General features: G+C 32.7%; 2 pseudogenes; both read right to left on the bottom strand.

The window, feature by feature from the left end:
* Positions 1 to 2,293: 2,293 nt before the first annotated feature.
* LOC125585280 lies at positions 2,294 to 5,764 on the bottom strand (annotated as a pseudogene).
* A 14,369-nt stretch (positions 5,765 to 20,133) lies between these two features.
* LOC125585403 lies at positions 20,134 to 23,938 on the bottom strand (annotated as a pseudogene).
* Between the last annotated feature and the right edge of the window lie 939 nt (positions 23,939 to 24,877).

The following is a 24,877-nucleotide window of genomic DNA, read 5'->3' as shown; positions in this document are numbered from 1 at the left end:
GATCTTTAGTGTTGTTTTAAATTTTCTAAACACATTCTACATTTGTATTAATGTATATTAAACTCTCTTTCATGATGCATGAGCATCGTTTTATTTTTTTTGTTTAATTAATTTAGTAAAGTTTCGTAATACTCCCTAAATTGATGGATTAATCACTATAAAATCACTATTTTCTAGAAAAACAGAGACAACAAAAGTTACAAACCTCTTTGACCTTCATCATATATTAGTGAAGGATGCAACTGTGTGTTAAAACAAAATTTTAATATTTTTTTAATTTTTCTCAAAATCTATGAGTTAACCCCTACGAAAATATTAAATTTTCGGTAAATACTCTATATACTTAAGTCTATGATCTTTAGTGTTGTTTTAAATTTTCTAAACACATTCTACATTTGTATTAATATGTATTAAACTCTCTTTCATGATGCATGAGCATCGTTTTATTTTTTTGTTTAATTAATTTAGTAAAGTTTCGTAATACTCCCTAAATTGATGGATTAATCACTATAAAATCACTATTTTCTAGAAAAACAGAGACAACAAAAGTTACAAACCTCTTTGACCTTCATCATATATTAGTGAAGGATCCAACTGTGTGGTAAAACAAAATTTTAATATTTTTTTAATTTTTCTCAAAATCTATGAGTTAACCCCTACGAAAATATTAAATTTTCGGTAAATACTCTATATACTTAAGTCTATGATCTTTAGTGTTGTTTTAAATTTTCTAAACACATTCTACTTTTGTATTAATATGTATTAAACTCTCTTTCATGAAACATTGGTATCGTTATAATTTTTTGTCAATTAATTCTGTAAACTTTATAATATTCCCTAAATTGGTGAACTAACCACTATAAAATCGCTATTCTCTAGAAAAACGGAGACAACAAAAGTTCCAAACCTCTTTGACCTTCATAATATGTTAGTGATGGATGCAACTATGCATTAAAACAGAATTTTCATTTTTTTGAATTTTTTTCAAAATCTATGTGTTAACCCCTTTGAAAATATTGAATTTTTCGGTAAATACTTTATATACTGAAGCCTATGATCTTTAGTGTTGTTTTAAATTCTCTAAGCACATTTTACATTAGTATTAATGTATATTAAACTCACTTTAATGATACATGGGTATCGTTTGAATTTTTTGTCCATTAATTTTGTAAAACTTCATAATACTCCCTAAATTGGTGGATTAACCACTATAAAATCGCTATTTTCAAGAGAAACGGAGACAACAGAATTTCCAAACCTCTTTGACCTTCATAATATGTTAGTGAAGGATGCAACTATGCATTAAAACAAAATTTTCATATTTTTTAATTTTTTTCAAAATCTATGTGTTAACTAACCCTTTAATAAAATATTGAAATTTTTGTTTTCCCTGAGACGACTTACTGGTAAGTCGTCCAGGAAAAGTCAAATATCTGATACAATTCGGTCAAATGCAAAACTAACCCATTTATCCTAGACGACTTACCAGTAAGTCGTCTAGATTTTTTTTTTTTAACAAACAAAGCTGGACGACTTACTTGTAAGTCGTCCTATTTAAAATTCAATTGCAAAAATGACTTGTTTGGACGACTTATTGGTAAGTCTTCCAGACGACTTACTGGTATGTCGTCTGCGTCAATGTTTAGTAAACTTTCATTTTCTCTATGTTTACTAATGTGTTTTATTTTGAATTTTTGTTGATGATGCGTCAGTTACATGCAGTGTATGAAGAATGATTGTTGAATGATTGCCGTTGGGATTTTGTGGTTGATAATGTCAAAGGAGCGAGAATCATTTTTTTGGGGGAAGGTTCGACACATGCTGAACTTCTTGCAATGGCTCAAGAAGATTATAACCTGGACATGAGCGCAGAATCTGTGGAGATAACCTACTCATTACCAGCAGAAATGATGCAGGCTCCAGACACCCCTCCTATTCATGTTACAAGTGATAGACAAGTTCGAAAATTTGTCGTCCAGTGTTCAGTCTATGTACTAAAAATTTGTGTTATGAACTTATCTGTATCAACTTCTTTGTCAAATTGCACTACCAAACAAATTTGAGATGGTCTTGCCCTTTATATTATCTGAAATATAGTTACAAAAGGTCACTGCTCAGAAGACTTTCCAGACTACTTATAGTTAAGTCGTCCAACATTCCAGACGACTTAACTGTAAGTCTTCTGCGCAGAATATAGTTATAGGGATCAAGTTCAAATACAAAATAGGGATCAAGTTCAAATACACACATCAGCCTAATATATCATACAAAATAATCTAAAGTGGCATGTTTATCACACGTCATACGTACCCATGATGTCATCCATGTCCTTGTTTTCGAACTCATGCACGTTAGGAAGCTCTTGAAATATATCCACCGCCATCTTATCCCTCATACTCTTCCCGTTGGGCTTAGCAAAGTCTTTTTTACTAAACTCTATCCCAAGAGTATGACATTCAATGTACTTTAGAGTGTACACGCCACAATCACCAGCTTTGGCCGGAGGTATATTGGTCGGTCTCTCATATGTGAATGGCTCCAGGCTGTATTGGGCACGTTGTTCGTCTGAGGAAGCGCACTCAACAAGCAGATAAGGGACCATGTAGAGAAAAGGCTCCATTACCACATCGAGTTCTTCTGGGAGATACTGGAACAAATGCTATCAAAGACGACTATGTGCCTCTTAGGGATCGATATCCACATAGCAATCCAATGACTGTCGGCGAAGTTTACTGGCGCATAGATATCATCAATATCCGTCCCCCAAACCTTGTTCGATTGGCAAAATGTGGGTATAGTGCCTGCATAATAATTCCACGCCCCACCAGGGAGTCTTCTTCCTAAACCGTTGTGATCGGGCTTCGAATCCTTAAAATCCTTGAAGTTGAATATCCATTGCTGAGCAAAGAGATGATCAAGGAAGCAAATTCTCTCGCTCCTGAAATGTTGTGGGTTAGCGTCGTACCTCTTCCTCAACACATTAATCCAAGCATCAATATGCTGCATATAAAATAGAGTACAAGTCAGAAGATATCAGACGACTTACAAGTAAGTCGTAGACGAATTAAGTCGTCTGATAAGTCGTCTACGTAGAAGACTTACCAGACGACTTACAAGTAAGTCGTAGACGAATTAAGTCGTTTGATAAGTCGTCTACGTAGAAGACTTACCAGATGACTTACAAGTAAGTCGTCTACGTCATAGCAGAAGACTTACACAGTCCTCCAGCCACTCTAGGGAGGTTCGGAGGATTTGATACCACCAAGTTCTACTTTTACGTGGTTTTTTATCGAGAGCTGTTCTATAATGACTGCAAACACAAAATGTTGAAAAGCAATCAGGTTTTATGGGAAAAGCAAGCTATTATGTGGAAAGCAAGCTATTATGGGAAAAGCAAACACTTACGGACAAGATTTCAACCAATCAGCGAGCTCCCTTAACTTCGTCTTGTCAATTGGTGCAAAAGGATTATAGCCTGGATAAAGCTTTTTGTTTGAAATGATCACTCTGGCCGTTCTGTTTGCCGTATAAGGAGATTTCTGTGAGGCAGCAAGTTTCCTTGTTCGATCACTCTTTGCACGGCAAAGTGCCAAAGCAGCATCCCTCTTTTCTAGATATCTAGCATCCTCCTTCTGTAAATCTGAAACAGTGGATTGATTTTTGTCCAATAGAACAAGGCTCGGTTCTGGAGCTTTATCTTCCGAGGAACTAGCATCTGCGGGCACTGCTGCGGGCACATCTGCGGGCACATCTGGACCTTTATCCTCCGCCAAGCTCTTCCTTCCCGCGTTCGTCCCATTGACACTTTCACTCTGCAATATACAAGATGGGTTTATACAATAATAACCAAAGATCCATTTCAAACAATAATAACCAATGAGTGTCTTCAAACATGAAACAAAATACATATATAAAATCCATACACTATAAACAAAGCACACATGTTCTGACATACAAGAAACAAAGCAAATGCAACTTTTTAATTCTTATTCTTAAGACTTTGTCTAGTCAATCTCTTGTTGTGAGAGGATTCGTTACTAACCCCGGGTTCGAGCGTCGGTTTAGGTGGAGAGGTAGTGTTTTGAGATGATGTCCCTTTCCGTTTTGTGGTGATACCAACCTTCTTCTCCACAGCTTCCACCCTTTTCGACAGATACTTGATCTCCTTAAGGCACGTCCCAAACCCTTCCCTCATGGCATCAGCTATGTCCTTGAACATGGTTTTAATATCCTCTTTGGTCAACCCACCAACAGTCGTAGTCATCTCTTCACTAGCCTCTGCAGCTGCCTCTTCACTAGCTTCAGCAGGTGCCTCTTTACGAGCTTTCTTCCGAGGTCTTGGACTGTCTTCCTTCACTACCTTTTTCTTCGCTGGACTCACAACCGCCGGCTTTGTATTGACCCAAGTACCGGTGACTTCCCAGCAATCCATGGTCCACTTCCACGGTTTCTTCACAAACATGAGTTTAATTATGTTCTCCGCGAGCGTGTCCTCAACATCAAACTCCCATTTTGGAAACATTTCAGCAGTGTCCTTTTCAACAAAGTTGATCACCCTAGTCTGCAGTAAATAGAAGATATGAACTTAGATATTTGACGGATTAAGAAAGATGGAAAGAAAAGACTTCACAGACGACTTATAATTAAGTCGTCTGGAAAGTCTTCCAGCTGGACGACTTAGTAGACGACTTATAATTAAGTCGTCTGTAAAGTCTTCCAGCTGGATGACTTAGTAGAAGACTTATAATTAAGTAGTCTGGATAGTCTTCCCAGACGACTTAATTATAAGGCTTCTACTAAGTCATCCAGCTGGAAGACTTTCCAGACGACTTAATTATAAGTCTTCTACTAAGTCGTCTAATTGGAAGACTTATCAGACGACTTAATTATAAGTTTTCTGCGAAGTCGTCCAGATTGAAGTAAATACCTGACTGAGGATAGCCTCTTTAAACTGTCTGCGTCCTTTGCGACCCTTGTAAGCCAGTATCGGTGGAGACGGATTGTTTGGGAGAGGATTACCAAAAGTAGCACCCAATTCCGGAAGAGCTGTGTACACCCAGACCTGGAGAGCTTGCGCAAACCCATTAATAGTGTAACAACCCGAAATATCTCTGCCCTTCACAGAGTCCATCAGCACCTTAAACGCGACTCTCCCCCATGGATAATTCTCAAACCGTTCTAGCTCCATCACTAGCCTTGCCAGACTAACCCGTGTAGGGGTTGAATACTTTCTCCCTTCAATGTATCCAGTGAAGATGGCAAGGTACGCGAGCCGCTTGCGATCATCCCGAGACCACCCTTCGCATCTCTCAAGTGCTGCTATTATCTCCTGAGTAGATGGCCCAGCTTCGACATGAACTCCCAACATCTCCCAAAAAGAAGTCAACTCCTTTGTAACAGCAGAGTGAGGTCTCTCAAGGTCCTCGATGTACTCGCAGTTTAGACCAGTGAGGTTTTCAAACTCTAACAGTGAAAACCTCACAGGTTCTGGACCAACGAGACTCCACAGCTCATACTTCTTCTTTATGTCCAGCTGGAAACCGAGCATGTAGTGAACCAGCCTTGAAGCCCAATCAAATCCCAGCTCTTGGAACTTGATGAAAACTCCCAACTTCGACTCCTTCAGCTCTTCATATTCGTCATCATGAAGAGCTTTCTTTAAAGCAGCATGCAACGTCCAACAAGTATGATACGAAATGCTATGCACTGCGGGGGGCTCTTCCCCTAATGTATATATCCTACGGGGGAGTTCTGGCATCTCCATTTTTTTTGCCTGCAAAACAATCAAAGACAACCATCTCAAACAATCAAAGACTTATAATTAAGTCGTCTGGCAAGTTTTCCAGCTGAAAGACTTATAATTAAGTCGTCTGGAAAGTCTTCCAGCTGGAAGACTTTCCAGACGACTTAATTATAAGTCTTCCAAGACTTCCAGTTTTATGTTCACCTTTTCCTCAATCAATCACTCGACAGTAAGAGATATAACTTACCGGCGGCGGAGTTCAACGAGACGCCTCTGAGAGAATGCGCGCTAGAGTTTCCTCTCGGATCTTAAATAGAGGAAGCGGCTGTGAGAACGGTGGTGAGAACGACGGTTATAACGGCGGAGAGATAACCGGCGGTGAGAACGATGAGAACGATGAGAACGATGGATTAGAGAGAATCGACGGAAATCGCCTTCGAAATCGCCTTTGAGAGAAACGGCTTTAGGGTTTTCTTATTTTCGATAAACAGTGAAAAAAAAACACCTTATATATAGCCGGTAAATAATCCGGTTAGGTTTAAAAGTACATTGTAAAATTAAAGGTTTGGTCCGGTTTGGACGACTTACTAGTAAGTCATCTGTTGAATACTGTACATCAGTCGTCTGTTGAATACTGTACATCAGACGACTTACTAGTAAGTCGTCCCAGACCCTAAATTTAACCCCTAAACTAAATTGACTAAATTAACTAACTAACCACGTTATAAACCTGTAGTTATACTTAAATAGTGTTTACTATACACAGAAATAAAAACACTTAGGTAAATTTTAAAGTTTTCAAAAAAACATTTATGCATTCCAAAATCTAACCCTAAGAACACATACAATACTACAACATATGTTGGCAAAACCTAAACCAAAGAATATCATGACTCACTACTTTCACTCATCTATGTTGAAAACAATTAACTTTTGTTATATCTTAATTTATATCTCGTAAAACATATGTTAATTACATGATTTCAATTTTTCACATATCAAAATATTTTTTACAAAAATTTTAAATTATTTATAAGTAAAACTAGTCCAGACGACTTACGGGGGTTAGAAACGTAAAAAAAAATTCGGTTTTTTTGTTTGTTCACAAGGGGTTGGTTGTAATTTCAATAGCCTTTTAGGTTACTTTTGCATTTGATTCAAATTTGGGTTAACTTTTGTGTTTGAAATCAAGTTGTGAGTCATATTTGGCAATTTTCCCAAACTCTCTTTCATGATACATGAGCATCGTTTGAATTTTTTGTCAATTAATTTTGTAAAACTTCATAATACTCCCTAAATTGGTGGATTAACCACTATAAAATCGCTATTTTCTAGAGAAACGGAGACAACAAAAGTTCCAAACCTCTTTGACCTTCATAATATGTTAGTGAAGTATGCAACTATGCATTAAAACAAAATTTTCATATTTTTTAAATTTTTTCAAAATCTATGTGTTAACCCCCTACGAAAATATTGAATTTTTCGGTAAATACTCTATATACTGAAGTCTATGATCTTTAGTGTTGTTTTAAATTTTCTAAACACATTCTACATTTGTATTAATGTATATTAAACTCTCTTTCATGATACATGAGTATCGTTTTAATTTTTTGTCAATTAATATAGTAAAACTTCATAATACTCCCTAAATTAGTGAACTAACCACTATAAAATCGTTAATCTCTAGAAAAACGGAGACAACAAAGGTTTTAAACCTATTTGACCTTCATCATATGTTAGTGAAAGATGCAACTATGCCTTAAAACAGTATTTTTCATATTTTTGAAATTTTTTCAAAATCTATGTGTTCCTACGAAAATATTAAATTTTTCGGTAAATACTCTATATACTAAAGTCTATGATCTTTAGTGTTGTTTTAAATTTTCTAAACACATTCTACATTTGTATTAATGTGTATTAAACTCTCTTTCATGATACATTGGTATCGTTTTAATTTTTTTTCAATTAATTCTGTAAACTTTATAATATTCCCTAAATTGGTGAACTAACCACTATAAAATCGCTATTCTCTAGAAAAACGGAGACAAAAAAGTTCCAAACCTCTTTGACCTTCATAATATGTTAATGAAGGATGCAACTATGCATTAAAGCAGAATTTTCATCTTTTTGAATTTTTTTCAAAATCTATGTGTTAACCCCCTTTGAAAATATTGAATTTTTCGGTAAATACATTATATACTGAAGCCTATGATCTTTAGTGTTGTTTCAAATTCGCTAAGCATATTTTACATTAGTATTAATGTATATTAAACTCACTTTCATGATACACGGGTATCGTTTGAATTTTTTGTACATTAATTTTGTAAAACTTCATAATACTCCCTAAATTGGTGGATTAACCACTATAAAATCGCTATTTTCTAGAGAAACGGAGACAACAAAAGTTCCAAACCTCTTTGACCTTCATAATATGTTAGTGAAGGATGCAACTATGCATTAAAACAAAATTTTCATATTTTTGAATTTTTTTCAAAATCTATGTGTTAACACCCCTACGAAAATATTGAATTTTTCGGTAAATACTCTATATACTAAGTCTATGATCTTTAATGTTGTTTTAAATTTTATAAACACATTCTAAATTTTTATTAATGTATATTAAACTCTCTTTCATAATACATGAGCATCGTTTGATTTTTTTGTCAATTAATTTTGTAAAACTTCATAATACTCCCTAAATTGGTGGATTAACCACTATAAAATCGCTATTTTCTAGAGAAACGGAGACAACAAAAGTTGCAAACCTCTTTGACCTTCATAATATGTTATTGAAGTATGCAACTAGGCATTAAAACAAAATTTTCATATTTTTTAATTTTTTTCAAAATCTATGTGTTAATCCTTACGAAAATATTGAATTTTTCGGTAAATACTCTATATACTGAAGTCTATGATCTTTAGTGTTGTTTTAAATTTTCTAAACACATTCTACATTTGTATTAATGTATATTAAACTCTTTTTCATGATGCATGAGCATCATTTTAATTTTTTGTCAATTAATTTAGTAAAACTTCATAATACTCCCTAAATTAGTGAACTAACCACTATAAAATCGTTAATCTCTAGAAAAACGGAGACAACAAGGGTTTCAAACCTCTTCGACCTTCATCATATATTAGTGAAAGATGCAACTATGCATTAAAACAGTATTTTCATTTTTTTGAAATTTTTCCAAAATCTATGTGTCCCTACGAAAATATTGATTTTTTCGGTAAATACTCTATATACTGAAGTCTATGATCTTTAGTGTTGTTTTAAATTTTCTAAACACATTCTACATTTGTATTAATGTATATTAAACTCTCTTTCATGATACATGGGTATCGTTTTAATTTTTTGTCAATTAATTTTGTAAAACTTCACAATACTCCCTAAATAGGTGAACTAACCACTGTAAAATCGCTATTTTCTTGAAAACGGAGACAACAAAAGGTTCCAAACCCCTTTGACCTTCATCATATGTTAGTGAAGGATGCAACTGTGTGTTAAAACAAAATTTAAATATTTTTTAATTTTTCTCAAAATCTATGAGTCCCCTATGAAAATATTGAATTTTTCTGTAATACTCTATATACTTAAGTCTATGATCTTTAGTGTTGTTTTAAATTTTCTAAACACATTCTACATTTGTATTAATGTGTATTAAACTCTCTTTCATAATACATTGGTATCGTTTTAATTTTTTGTCAATTAATTTGTAAACTTTATAATATTCCCTAAATTGGTGAACTAACCACTATAAAATCGCTATTCTCTAGAAAAACGGAGACAACAAAAGTTCCAAAACTCTTTGACCATCGTAATATGTTAGTGAAGGATGCAACTATGCATTAAAACAGAATTTTCATATTTTTTTAATTTTTTCAAAATCTATGTGTTAACCACTACGAAAATATTGAAGTTTTCGGTAAATACTCTATATACTGAAGTCTATGATCTTGAGTGGTCTTTTAAATTTTCTAAACACATTCTACATTTGTATTAATGTATATTAAACTCTCTTTCATGATGCATGAGCATCGTTTTATTTTTTTGTCAATTAATTTAGTAAAGTTTCGTAATACTCCATAAATTGGTGGATTAATCACTATAAAATCACTATTCTCGTGAAAAACGGAGACAACAATAGTTCCAAACCTCTTTGACCTTCATCATATGTTAGTGAATGATGCAACTGTGGCTTAAAACAGTATTTTCATATTTTTGAAATTTTTACAAAATCTATGTGTTAACACCCCTACGAAAATATTAAATTTTTAGGTAAATACTCTATATACTGAAGTCTATGAACTTTAATGTTGTTTTAAATTTTATAAACACATTCTACATTTGTATTAATGTATATTAAACTCTCTTTAATAATACATGAGCATCGTTTGATTTTTTTGTCAATTAATTTTGTAAAACTGCATAATACTCCCTAAATTGGTGGATTAACCACTATAAAATCGCTATTTCCTAGAGAAACGGAGACAACAAAAGTCCCAAACCTCTTTGACCTTCATAATATGTTAGTGAAGTATGCAACTATGCATTAAAACAAAATTTTCATATTTTTTAATTTTTTTCAAAATCTATGTGTTAACCCCCTACGAAAATATTGAATTTTTCGGTAAATACTCTATATACTGAAGTCTATGATCTTTAGTGTTGTTTTAAATTTTCTAAACACATTCTATATTTGTATTAGTGTATATTTAAACTCTCTTTCATGATGCATGAGCATCGTTTTAATTTTTAGTCAATTAATTTAGTAAAACTTCATAATACTCCCTAAATTAGTGAACTAACCACTATAAATTCGTTAATCTCTAGAAAAACGGAGACAACAAGGGTTTCAAACCTCTTTGACCTTCATCATATGTTAGTGAAAGATGCAACTATGCATTAAAACAGTATTTTCATATTTTTGAAATTTTTCCAAAATCTATGTGTCCCTACGAAAATATTGAATTTTTCGGTAAATACTCTATATACTGAAGTCTATGATCCTTAGTGTTGTTTTAAATTTTCTAAACACATTCTACATTTGTATTAATGTGTATTAAACTCTCTTTCATGATACATTGGCATCTTTTGAATTTTTTTGTCAATTAATTTTGTAAAACTTCATAATATTCCCTAAATTGGTGGATTAACCACTATAAAATCGCTATTTTCTAGAGAAACGGAGACAACAAAAGTTCCAAACCTCTTTACCCTTCATCATATGTTAGTGAAGGATGCAACTATGCATTAAAACAGAGTTTTCATATTTTTTGTATTTTTTTCAAAATCTACGTGTTAACCCCAACGAAAATATTGAAGTTTTCGGTAAATACTCTATATACTGAAGTCTATGATCTTTAGTGTTGTTTTAAATTTTCTAAACACATTCTACATTTGTATTAATGTATATTAAACTCTCTTTCATGATGCATGAGAATCGTTTTATTTTTTTTGTTTAATTAATTTAGTAAAGTTTCGTAATACTCCCTAAATTGATGGATTAATCACTATAAAATCACTATTTTCTAGAAAAACAGAGACAACAAAAGTTACAAACCTCTTTGACCTTCATCATATATTAGTGAACGATGCAACTGTGTGTTAAAACAAAATTTTAATATTTTTTTAATTTTTCTCAAAATCTATGAGTTAACCCCTACGAAAATATTAAATTTTCGGTAAATACTCTATATACTTAAGTCTATGATCTTTAGTGTTGTTTTAAATTTTCTAAACACATTCTACATTTGTATTAATATGTATTAAACTCTCTTTCATGATGCATGAGCATCGTTTTATTTTTTTTGTTTAATTAATTTAGTAAAGTTTCGTAATACTCCCTAAATTGATGGATTAATCACTATAAAATCACTATTTTCTAGAAAAACAGAGACAACAAAAGTTACAAACCTCTTTGACCTTCATCATATATTAGTGAAGGATCCAACTGTGTGTTAAAACAAAATTTTAATATTTTTTTAATTTTTCTCAAAATCTATGAGTTAACCCCTACGAAAATATTAAATTTTCGGTAAATACTCTATATACTTAAGTCTATGATCTTTAGTGTTGTTTTAAATTTTCTAAACACATTCTACTTTTGTATTAATATGTATTAAACTCTCTGTCATGAAACATTGGTATCGTTATAATTTTTTGTCAATTAATTCTGTAAACTTTATAATATTCCCTAAATTGGTGAACTAACCACTATAAAATCGCTATTCTCTAGAAAAACGGAGACAACAAAAGTTCCAAACCTCTTTGACCTTCATAATATGTTAGTGATGGATGCAACTATGCATTAAAACAGAATTTTCATTTTTTTGAATTTTTTTCAAAATCTATGTGTTAACCCCCTTTGAAAATATTGAATTTTTCGGTAAATACTTTATATACTGAAGCCTATGATCTTTAGTGTTGTTTTAAATTCTCTAAGCACATTTTACATTAGTATTAATGTATATTAAACTCACTTTCATGATACATGGGTATCGTTTGAATTTTTTGTCCATTAATTTTGTAAAACTTCATAATACTCCCTAAATTGGTGGATTAACCACTATAAAATCGCTATTTTCTAGAGAAACGGAGACAACAAAAGTTCCAAACCTCTTTGACCTTCATAATATGTTAGTGAAGGATGCAACTATGCATTAAAACAAAATTTTCATATTATTTAATTTTTTTCAAAATCTATGTGTTAACCCTTACGAAAATATTGAATTTTTCGGTAAATACTCTATATACTGAAGTCTATGATCTTTAGTGTTGTTTTAAATTTTCTAAACACATTCTACATTTGTATTAATATGTATTAAACTCTCTTTCATGAAACATTGGTATCGTTATAATTTTTTGTCAATTAATTCTGGAAACTTTATAATATTTCCTAAATTGGTGAACTAACCACTATAAAATCGCTATTCTCTAGAAAAACGGAGACAACAAAAGTTCCAAACCTCTTTGACCTTCATAATATGTTAGTGATGGATGCAACTATGCATTAAAACCGAATTTTCATTTTTTTGAATTTTTTTCAAAATCTATGTGTTAACCCCCTTTGAAAATATTGAATTTTTCGGTAAATACTTTATATACTGAAGCCTATGATCTTTAGTGTTGTTTTAAATTCTCTAAGCACATTTTACATTAGTATTAATGTATATTAAACTCACTTTCATGATACATGGGTATCGTTTGAATTTTTTGTCCATTAATTTTGTAAAACTTCATAATACTCCCTAAATTGGTGGATTAACCACTATAAAATCGCTATTTTCTAGAGAAGCGGAGACAAAAAAAGTTCCAAACCTCTTTGACCTTCATAATATGTTAGTGAAGGATGCAACTATGCATTAAAACAAAATTTTCATATTTTTTAATTTTTTTCAAAATCTATGTGTTAACCCCTACGAAAATATTGAATTTTTCGGTAAATACTCTATATACTGAAGTCTATGATCTTTAGTGTTGTTTTAAATTTTCTAAACACATTCTATATTTGTATTAGTGTATATTAAACTCACTTTCATGATGCATGAGCATCGTTTTAATTTTTTGTCAATTAATTTTGTAAAACTTCATAATATTCCCTAAATAGGTGAACTAACCACTATAAAATCTCTATTCTCTTGAAAAACGGAGACAACAAAAGTTCCAAACCTCTTTGACCTTCATCATATGTTAGTGAAGGATGTAACTATGGCTTAAAACAGTATTTTCATATTTTTGAAATTTTTACAAAATCTATGTGTTAACACCCCTACGAAAATATTAAATTTTTAGGTAAATACTCTATATACTGAAGTCTATGAACTTTAATGTTGTTTTAAATTTTATAAACACATTCTACATTTGTATTAATGTATATTAAACTCTCTTTCATAATACATGAGCATCGTTTGATTTTTTTGTCAATTAATTTTGTAAAACTTCATAATACTCCCTAAATTGGTGGATTAACCACTATAAAATCGCTATTTCCTAGAGAAACGGAGACAACAAAAGTCCCAAACCTCTTTGAACTTCATAATATGTTAGTGAAGTATGCAACTATGTATTAAAACAAAATTTTCATATTTTTTAATTTTTTTCAAAATCTATGTGTTAACCCCTACGAAAATATTGAATTTTTCGGTAAATACTCTATATACTGAAGTCTATGATCTTTAGTGTTGTTTTAAATTTTCTAAACACATTCTATATTTGTATTAGTGTATATTTAAACTCTCTTTATGATGCATGAGCATCGTTTTAATTTTTTGTCAATTAATTTAGTAAAACTTCATAATACTCCCTAAATTAGTGAACTAACCACTATAAAATCGTTAATCTCTAGAAAAACAGAGACAAAAAGGGTTTCAAACCTCTTTGACCTTCATCATATGTTAGTGAACGATGCAACTATGCATTAAAACAGTATTTTCATATTTTTGAAATTTTTCCAAAATCTATGTGTCCCTATGAAAATATTGATTTTTTCGGTAAATACTCTATATACTGAAGTCTATGATCTTTAGTGTTGTTTTAAATTTTCTAAACACATTCTACATTTGTATTAATGTATATTAAACTCATTTTCATGATACATGAGTATCGTTTTAATTTTTTGTCAATTAATTTTTTAAAACTTCATAATACTCCCTAAATAGGTGAACTAACCATTGTAAAATCGCTATTCTCTTGAAAAACGGAGACAACAAAAGGTTCCAAACCTCTTTGACCTTCATCATATGTTAGTGAAGGATGCAACTATGTGTTAAAACAAAGTTTTAATATTTTTTAATTTCTCAAAATCTTTGAGTTAACCCCTATGAAAATATTGAATTTTTCGTAAATACTCTATATACTTAAGTCTATGATCTTTAGTGTTGTTTTAAATTTTCTAAACACATTCTACATTTGTATTAATGTGTATTAAACTCTCTTTCATAATACATTGGTATTGTTTTAATTTTTTGTCAATTAATTCTGTAAACTTTATAATATTCCCTAAATTGGTGAACTAACCACTATAAAATCGCTATTCTCTAGAAAAACGGAGATAACAAAAGTTCCAAACCTCTTTGACCTTCATAATATGTTAGTGAAGGATGCAACTATGCATTAAAACAGAATTTTCATTTTTTGGAATTTTTTTTCAAAATCTATGTGTAACCCCTTTGAAAATATTGAATTTTTCGGTAATTACCTTATATACTGAAGCCTATGATCTTTAGTGTTGTTTTAAATTCTATAAGCACATTTTACATTATTATTAATGTATATTAAACTCACTTTAATGATACATGGGTATCGTTTGAATTTTTTGTCCATTAATTTTGTAAAACTTCATAATACTCCCTAAATTGGTGGATTAACCACTATAAAATCGCTATTTTCTAGAGAAACGGAGACAACAAAAGCTCCAAACCTCTTTGACCTTCATCATATGTTAGTGAAGGATGTAACTATGGCTTAAAACAGTATTTTCATATTTTTGAAATTTTTACAAAATCTATGTGTTAACACCCCTACGAAAATATTAATTTTTTAGGTAAATACTCTATATACTGAAGTCTATGAACTTTAATGCTGTTTTAAATTTTCTAAACACATTCTACATTTGTATTAATGTATATTAAACTCTCTTTCATGATGCATGAGCATCGTTTTAATTTTTTGTGAATTAATTTAGTAAAACTTCATAATACTCCCTAAATTAGTGAACTAACCACTATAAAATCGTTAATCTCTTGAAAAACGGAGACAACAAGGGTTTCAAACCTCTTTGACCTTCATCATATGTTAGTGAAAGATGCAACTATGCATTAAAACAAAATTTTCATATTTTTTATTTTTTTCAAAATCTATGTGTCCCTACGAAAATATTGATTTTTTCGGTAAATACTCTATATACTGAAGTCTATGATCTTTAGTGTTGGTTTAAATTTTCTAAACACATTCTACATTTGTATTAATGTATATTAAACTCTCTTTCATGATACATGGGTATCGTTTTAATTTTTTGTCAATTAATTTTGTAAAACTTCATAATACTCCCTAAATAGGTGAACTAACCACTGTAAAATCGCTATTCTCTTGAAAAACGGAGACAACAAAAGGTTCTAAACCTCTTTGACCTTCATCATATGTTAGTGAAGGATGAAACTGTGTGTTAAAACAAAATTTAAATATTTTTTAATTTTTCTCAAAATCTGAGTTCCCTATGAAAATATTAATTTTTTCTGTAATACTCTATATACTTAAGTCTATGATCTTTAGTGTTGTTTTAAATTTTCTAAACACATTCTACATTTGTATTAATGTGTATAAAACTCTCTTTCATAATACATTGGTATCGTTTTAATTTTTTGTCAATTAATTCTGTAAACTTTATAATATTCCCTAAATTGGTGAACTAATCACTATAAAATCGCTATTCTCTAGAAAAACGGAGACAACAAAAGTTCCAAACCTCTTTGATCTTCATAATATGTTAGTGAAGGATGAAACTATGCATTAAAACAGAATTTTCATTTTTTTGAATTTTTTTCAAAATCTATGTGTTAACATTTTGAAAATATTGAATTTTTCGGTAAATACTTTATATACTGAAGCCTATGATCTTTAGTGTTGTTTTAAATTCTTTAAGCACATTTTACATTAGTATTAATGTATATTAAACTCACTTTAATAATACATGGGTATCGTTTGAATTTTTTGTCCATTAATTTTGTAAAACTTCATAATACTCCCTAAATTGGTGGATTAACCACTATAAAATCGCTATTTTCTAGAAAAACGGAGACAACAAAAGTTCCAAACCTCTTTGACCTTCATAATATGTTATTGAAGTATGCAACTATGCATTAAAACAAAATTTTCATATTTTTAATTTTTTTCAAAATCTATGTGTTAATCCCTACGAAAATATTGAATTTTTCGGTAAATACTCTATATACTGAAGTCTATGATCTTTAGTGTTGTTTTAAATTTTCTAAACACATTCTACATTTGTATTAATGTATATTAAACTCTCTTTCATGATGCATGAGCATCGTTTTAATTTTATTTCAATTAATTTAGTAAAACTTCATAATACTCCCTAAATTAGTGAACTAACCACTATAAAATCGTTAATCTCTAGAAAAACGGAAACAACAAGGGTTTCAAACCTCTTTGACCTTGATCATATGTTAGTGAAAGATGCAACTATGCATTAAAACAGTATTTTCATATTTTTGAATTTTTTCCAAAATATATGTGTCCCTACGAAAATATTGATTTTTTCGGTAAATACTCTATATACTGAAGTCTATGATCTTTAGTGTTGTTTTAAATTTTCTAAACCCATTCTCTGTTTGTATTAATGTATATTAAACTCTCTTTCATGATACATGGGTATTGTTTTAATTTTTTGTCAATTAATTTTGTAAAACTTCATAATACTCCCAAAATAGGTGAACTAACCACTTTAATATCGCTATTCTCTTGAAAAACGGAGACAACAAAAGGTTCCAAACCTCTTTGACCTTCATCATATGTTAGTGAAGGATGCAACTGTGTGTTAAAACAAAATTTAAATATTTTTTAATTTTTCTCAAAATCTATGAGTTAACCCCTATGAAAATATTGAATTTTTCTGTAATACTCTATATACTTAAGTCTATGATCTTTAGTGTTGTTTTAAATTTTCTAAACACATTCTACATTTGTATTAATGTGTATTAAACTCTCTTTCATAATACATTGGTATCATTTTAATTTTTTGTCAATTAATTCTGTAAACTTTATAATATTCCCTAAATTGGTGAACTAACCACTATAAAATCGCTATTCTCTAGAAAAACGGAGACAACAAAAGTTCCAAACATATTTGACCTTCATAATATGGTAGTGAAGGATGCAACTATGCATTAAAACAGAATTTTCATTTTTTAGAATTTTTTTCAAAATCTATGTGTTAACCCCTTTGAAAATATTGAATTTTTCGGTAAATACTTTATATACTGAAGCCTATGATCTTTTGTGTTTTTTTTTTAATTCTCTAAGCACATTTTACATTAGTATTAATGTATATTAAACTCACTTTAATGATACATGGGTATCGTTTGAATTTTTTGTCCATTAATTTTGTAAAACTTCATAATACTCCCTAAATTGGTGGATTAACCACTATAAAATCGCTATTTTCTAGAGAAACGGAGACAACAAAAGTTCCAAACCTCTTTGACCTTCATAATATGTTATTGAAGTATGCAACTATGCATTAAAACAAAATTTTCATATTTTTTAATTTTTTTCAAAATCTATGAGTTAATCCCTACGAAAATATTGAATTTTTCGGTAATTACTCTATTTACTGAAGTCTATGATCTTTAGTGTTGTTTTAAACTTTCTAAACACATTCTACATTTGTATTAATGTATATTAAACTCTCTTTCATGATACATGAGCATCGTTTTAATTTTTTGTCAATTAATTTAGTAAAACTTCATAATACTCCCTAAATTAATGAACTAACTACTATAAAATCGTTAATCTCTAGAAAAACCGACACACCAAGGGTTTCAAACCTCTTTGACCTTCATCATATGTTAGTGAATGATGCAACTATGCATTAAAATAGTATTTTCATATTTTTGAAATTTTTCCAAAATCTATGTGTCCCTACGAAAATATTGATTTTTTCGGTAAATACTCTATATACTGAAGTCTATGATCTTTAGTGTTGTTTTAAATTTTCTAAACACATTCTACATTTGTATTAATGTATATTAAACTCTCTTTCATGATACATGAGTATCGTTTTAATTTTTTGTCTATTAATTTTTTAAAACTTCATAATACTCCCTAAATAGGTGAACTAACCACTGTAAAATCGCTATTCTCTTGAAAAACGGAGACAACAAAAGGTTCCAAACCTCTTTGACCTTCATCATATGTTAGTGAAGGATGCAACTGTGTGCTAAAACAAAATTTAAATATTTTTTAATTTTTCTCAAAATCTATGAGTTCCCCTATGAAAATATTGAATTTTTCTGTAATACTCTATATACTTAAGTCTATGATCTTTAGTGTTGTTTTAAATTTTCTAAACACATTCTACATTTGTATTAATGTGTATTAAACTCTCTTTCATAATACATTGGTATCGTTTTAATTTTTTGTCGATTAATTCTGTAAACTTTATAATATTCCCTAAATTGGTGAACTAACCACTATAAAATCGCTATTCTCTAGAAAAACGGAGACAACAAAATTTCCAAACATCTTTGACCTTCGTAATATGTTAGTGAAGGATGCAACTATGCATTAAAACAGAATTTTCATTTTTTTGAATTTTTTTCAAAATCAATGTGTTAACCCCTTTGAAAATATTGAATTTTTCGGTAAATACTTTATATACTGAAGCCTATGATCTTTAGTGTTGTTTTAAATTCTCTAAGCACATTTGACATTAGTATTAATGTATATTAAACTCACTTTAATGATACATGGGTATCGTTTGAATTTTTTGTCCATTAATTTTGTAAAACTTCATAATACTCCCTAAATTGGTGGATTAACCACTATAAAATCGCTATTTTCAAGAGAAACGGAGACAACAGAATTTCCAAACCTCTTTGACCTTCATAATATGTTAGTGAAGGATGCAACTATGCATTAAAACAAAATTTTCATATTTTTTAATTTTTTTCAAAATCTATGTGTTAACTAACCCCTTAATAAAATATTGAAATTTTTGTTTTCCCTGAGACGACTTACTGGTAAGTCGTCCAGGAAAAGTCAAATATCTGATACAATTCGGTCAAATGCAAAACTAACCCATTTATCCTAGACGACTTACCAGTAAGTCGTCTAGATTTTTTTTTAACAAACAAAGCTGGACGACTTACTTGTAAGTCGTCCTATTTAAAATTCAATTGCAAAAATGACTTGTTTGGACGACTTATTGGTAAGTCTTCCAGACGACTTACTGGTATGTCGTCTGCGTCAATGTTTAGTAAACTTTCATTTTCTCTATGTTTACTAATGTGTTTTATTTTGAATTTTTGTAGATGATGCGTCAGTTACATGCAGTGTATGAAGAATGGTTGTTGAATGATTGCCGTTGGGATTTTGTGGTTGATAATGTCAAAGGAGCGAGAATCATTTTTTTGGGGGAAGGTTCGACACATGCTGAAGTTCTTGCAATGGCTCAAGAAGATTATAACCTGGACATGAGCGCAGAATCTGTGGAGATAACCTACTCATTACCAGCAGAAATGATGCAGGCTCCAGACACCCCTCCTATTCATGTTACAAGTGATAGACAAGTTCGAAAATTTGTCGTCCAGTGTTCAGTCTATGTACTAAAAATTTGTGTTATGAACTTATCTGTATCAACTTCTTTGTCAAATTGCACTACCAAACAAATTTGAGATGGTCTTGCCCTTTATATTATCTGAAATATAGTTACAAAAGGTCACTGCTCAGAAGACTTTCCAGACTACTTATAGTTAAGTCGTCCAACATTCCAGACGACTTAACTGTAAGTCTTCTGCGCAGAATATAGTTATAGGGATCAAGTTCAAATACAAAATAGGGATCAAGTTCAAATACACACATCAGCCTAATATATCATACAAAATAATCTAAAGTGGCATGTTTATCACACGTCATACGTACCCAGGATGTCATCCATGTCCTTGTTTTCGAACTCATGCACGTTAGGAAGCTCTTGAAATATATCCACCGCCATCTTATCCCTCATACTCTTCCCGTTGGGCTTAGCAAAGTCTTTTTTACTAAACTCTATCCCAAGAGTATGACATTCAATGTACTTTAGAGTGTACACGCCACAATCACCAGATTTGGCCGGAGGTATATTGGTCGGTCTCTCATATGTGAATGGCTCCAGGCTGTATTGGGCACGTTGTTCGTCTGAGGAAGCGCACTCAACAAGCAGATAAGGGACCATGTAGAGAAAAGGCTCCATTACCACATCGAGTTCTTCTGGGGAGATACTGGAACAAATGTTGTCAAAGACGACTATGTGCCTCTTAGGGATCGATATCCACATAGCAATCCAATGACTGTCGGCGAAGTTTACTGGCGCATAGATATCATCAATATCCGTCCCCCAAACCTTGTTCGATTGGCAAAATGTGGGTATAGTGCCTGTCTAATAATTCCACGCCCCACCAGGGAGTCTTCTTCCTAAACCGTTGTGATCGGGCTTCGAATCCTTAAAATCCTTGAAGTTGAATATCCATTGCTGAGCAAAGAGATGATCAAGGAAGCAAATTCTCTCGCTCCTGAAATGTTGTGGGTTAGCGTCGTACCTCTTCCTCAACACATTAATCCAAGCATCAATATGCTGCATATAAAATAGAGTACAAGTTAGAAGATATCAGATGACTTACTTGTAAGTCGTCTGGTAAGTCGTCTACGTAGAAGACTTACCAGACGACTTACAAGTAAGTCGTAGACGAATTAAGTCGTCTGATAAGTCGTCTACGTAGAAGACTTACCAGACGACTTACAAGTAAGTTGTAGACGAATTAAGTCGTTTGATAAGTCGTCTACGTAGAAGACTTACCAGATGACTTACAAGTAAGTCGTCTACGTCATAGCAGAAGACTTACACAGTCCTCCAGCCACTCTAGGGAGGTTCGGAGGATTTGATACCACCAAGTTCTACTTTTACGTGGTTTTTTATCGAGAGCTGTTCTATAATGACTTCAAACACAAAATGTTGAAAAGCAATCAGGTTTTATGGGAAAAGCAAGCTATTATGTGAAAAGCAAGCTATTATGGGAAAAGCAAACACTTACGGACAAGATTTCAACCAATCAGCGAGCTCCCTTAACTTCGTCTTGTCAATTGATGCAAAAGGATTATAGCCTGGATAAAGCTTTCTGTTTGAAATGATCACTCTGGCCGTTCTGTTTGCCGTATAAGGAGATTTCTGTGAGGCAGCAAGTTTCCTTGTTCGATCACTCTTTGCACGGCAAAGTGCCAAAGCAGCATCCCTCTTTTCTAGATATCTAGCATCCTCCTTCTGTAAATCTGAAACAGTGGATTGATTTTTGTCCAATAGAACAAGGCTCGGTTCTGGAGCTTTATCTTCCGAGGAACTAGCATCTGCGGGCACAGCTGCGGGCACATCTGCGGGCACATCTGGACCTTTATCCTCCGCCAAGCTCTTCCTTCCCGCGTTCGTCCCATTGACACTTTCACTCTGCAATATACAAGATGGGTTTATACAATAATAACCAAAGATCCATTTCAAACAATAATAACCAATGAGTGTCTTCAAACATGAAACAAAATACATATATAAAATCCATACACTATAAACAAAGCACACATGTTCTGACATACAAGAAACAAAGCAAATGCAACTTTTCAATTCTTATTCTTAAGACTTTGTCTAGTCAATCTCTTGTTGTGAGAGGATTCGTTACTAACCCCGGGTTCGAGCGTCGGTTTAGGTGGAGAGGTAGTGTTTTGAGATGATGTCCCTTTCCGTTTTGTGGTGATACCAACCTTCTTCTCCACAGCTTCCACCCTTTCGACAGATACTTGATCTCCTTAAGGCACGTCCCAAACCCTTCCCTCATGGCATCAGCTATGTCTTTGAACATGGTTTTAATATCCTCTTTGGTCAACCCACCAACAGTCGTAGTCATCTCTTCACTAGCCTCTGCAGCTGCCTCTTCACTAGCCTCTGCAGCTGCCTCTTCACTAGCTTCAGCAGGTGCCTCTTTACGAGCTTTCTTCCGAGGTCTTGGACTGTCTTCCTTCACTACCTTTTTCTTCGCTGGACTCACAACCGCCGGCTTTGTATTGACCCAAGTACCGGTGACTTCCCAGCAATCCATGGTCCACTTCCACGGTTTCTTCACAAACATGAGTTTAATTATGTTCTCCGCGAGCGTGTCCTCAACATCAAACTCCCATTTTGGAAACATTTCAGCAATGTCCTTTTCAACAAAGTTGATCACCCTAGTCTGCAGTAAATAGAAGATATGAACTTAGATATTTGACGGATTAAGAAAGATAGAAAAAAAAGACTTCACAGACGACTTATAATTAAGTCGTCTGGAAAGTCTTCCAGCTGGACGACTTAGTAGACGACTTATAATTAAGTCGTCTGTAAAGTCTTCCAGCTGGATGACTTAGTAGAAGACTTATAATTAAGTAGTCTGGATAGTCTTCCCAGACGACTTAATTATAAGGCTTCTACTAAGTCATCCAGCTGGAAGACTTTCCAGACGACTTAATTATAAGTCTTCTACTAAGTCGTCTAATTGGAAGACTTATCAGACGACTTAATTATAAGTTTTCTGCGAAGTCGTCCAGATTGAAGTAAATACCTGACTGAGGATAGCCTCTTTAAACTGTCTGCGTCCTTTGCGACCCTTGTAAGCCAGTATCGGTGGAGACGGATTGTTTGGGAGAGGATTACCAAAAGTAGCACCCAATTCCGGAAGAGCTGTGTACACCCAGACCTGGAGAGCTTGCGCAAACCCATTAATAGTGTAACAACCCGAAATATCTCTGCCCTTCACAGAGTCCATCAGCACCTTAAACGCGACTCTCCCCCATGGATAATTCTCAAACCGTTCTAGCTCCATCACTAGCCTTGCCAGACTAACCCGTGTAGGGGTTGAATACTTTCTCCCTTCAATGTATCCAGTGAAGATGGCAAGGTACGCGAGCCGCTTGCGATCATCCCGAGACCACCCTTCGCATCTCTCAAGTGCTGCTATTATCTCCTGAGTAGATGGCCCAGCTTCGACATGAACTCCCAACATCTCCCAAAAAGAAGTCAACTCCTTTGTAACAGCAGAGTGAGGTCTCTCAAGGTCCTCGATGTACTCGCAGTTTAGACCAGTGAGGTTTTCAAACTCTAACAGTGAAAACCTCACAGGTTCTGGACCAACGAGACTCCACAGCTCATACTTCTTCTTTATGTCCAGCTGGAAACCGAGCATGTAGTGAACCAGCCTTGAAGCCCAATCAAATCCCAGCTCTTGGAACTTGATGAAAACTCCCAACTTCGACTCCTTCAGCTCTTCATATTCGTCATCATGAAGAGCTTTCTTTAAAGCAGCATGCAATGTCCAACAAGTATGATACGAAATGCTATGCACTGCGGGGGGCTCTTCCCCTAATGTATATATCCTACGGGGGAGTTCTGGCATCTCCATTTTTTTTGCCTGTAAAACAATCAAAGACAACCATCTCAAACAATCAAAGACTTATAATTAAGTCGTCTGGCAAGTTTTCCAGCTGAAAGACTTATAATTAAGTCGTCTGGAAAGTCTTCCAGCAGACGACTTAATTATAAGTCTTCCAAGACTTCCAGTTTTATGTTCACCTTTTCCTCAATCAATCACTCGACAGTAAGAGATATAACTTACCGGCGGCGGAGTTCAACGAGACGCCTCTGAGAGAATGCGCGCTAGAGTTTCCTCTCGGATCTTAAATAGAGGAAGCGGCTGTGAGAACGGTGGTGAGAACGACGGTGATAACGGCGGAGAGATAACCGGCGGTGAGAACGATGAGAACGATGAGAACGATGGATTAGAGAGAATCGACGGAAATCGCCTTTGAGAGAAACGGCTTTAGGGTTTTCTTATTTTCGATAAACAGTGAAAAAAAAAACACCTTATATATGGCCGGTAAATAATCCGGTTAGGTTTAAAAGTACATTGTAAAATTAAAGGTTTGGTCCGGTTTGGACGACTTACTAGTAAGTCGTCTGTTGAATACTGTACATCAGTCGTCTGTTGAATACTGTACATCAGACGACTTACTAGTAAGTCGTCCCAGACCCTAAATTTAACCCCTAAACTAAATTGACTAAATTAACTAACTAACCACGTTATAAACCTGTAGTTATACTTAAATAGTGTTTACTATACACAGAAATAAAAACACTTAGGTAAATTTTAAAGTTTTCAAAAAAAACATTTATGCATTCCAAAATCTAACCCTAAGAACACATACAATACTACAACATATGTTGGCAAAACCTAAACCAAAGAATATCATGACTCACTACTTTCACTCATCTATGTTGAAAACAATTAACTTTTGTTATATCTTAATTTATATCTCGTAAAACATATGTTAATTACATGATT

This window comes from Brassica napus, chromosome C4 (assembly GCF_020379485.1).
Source record: "Brassica napus cultivar Da-Ae chromosome C4, Da-Ae, whole genome shotgun sequence".
Classification (NCBI taxonomy): domain Eukaryota; kingdom Viridiplantae; phylum Streptophyta; class Magnoliopsida; order Brassicales; family Brassicaceae; genus Brassica; species Brassica napus.
This window is presented reverse-complemented; position numbering and strand designations above follow the sequence as displayed.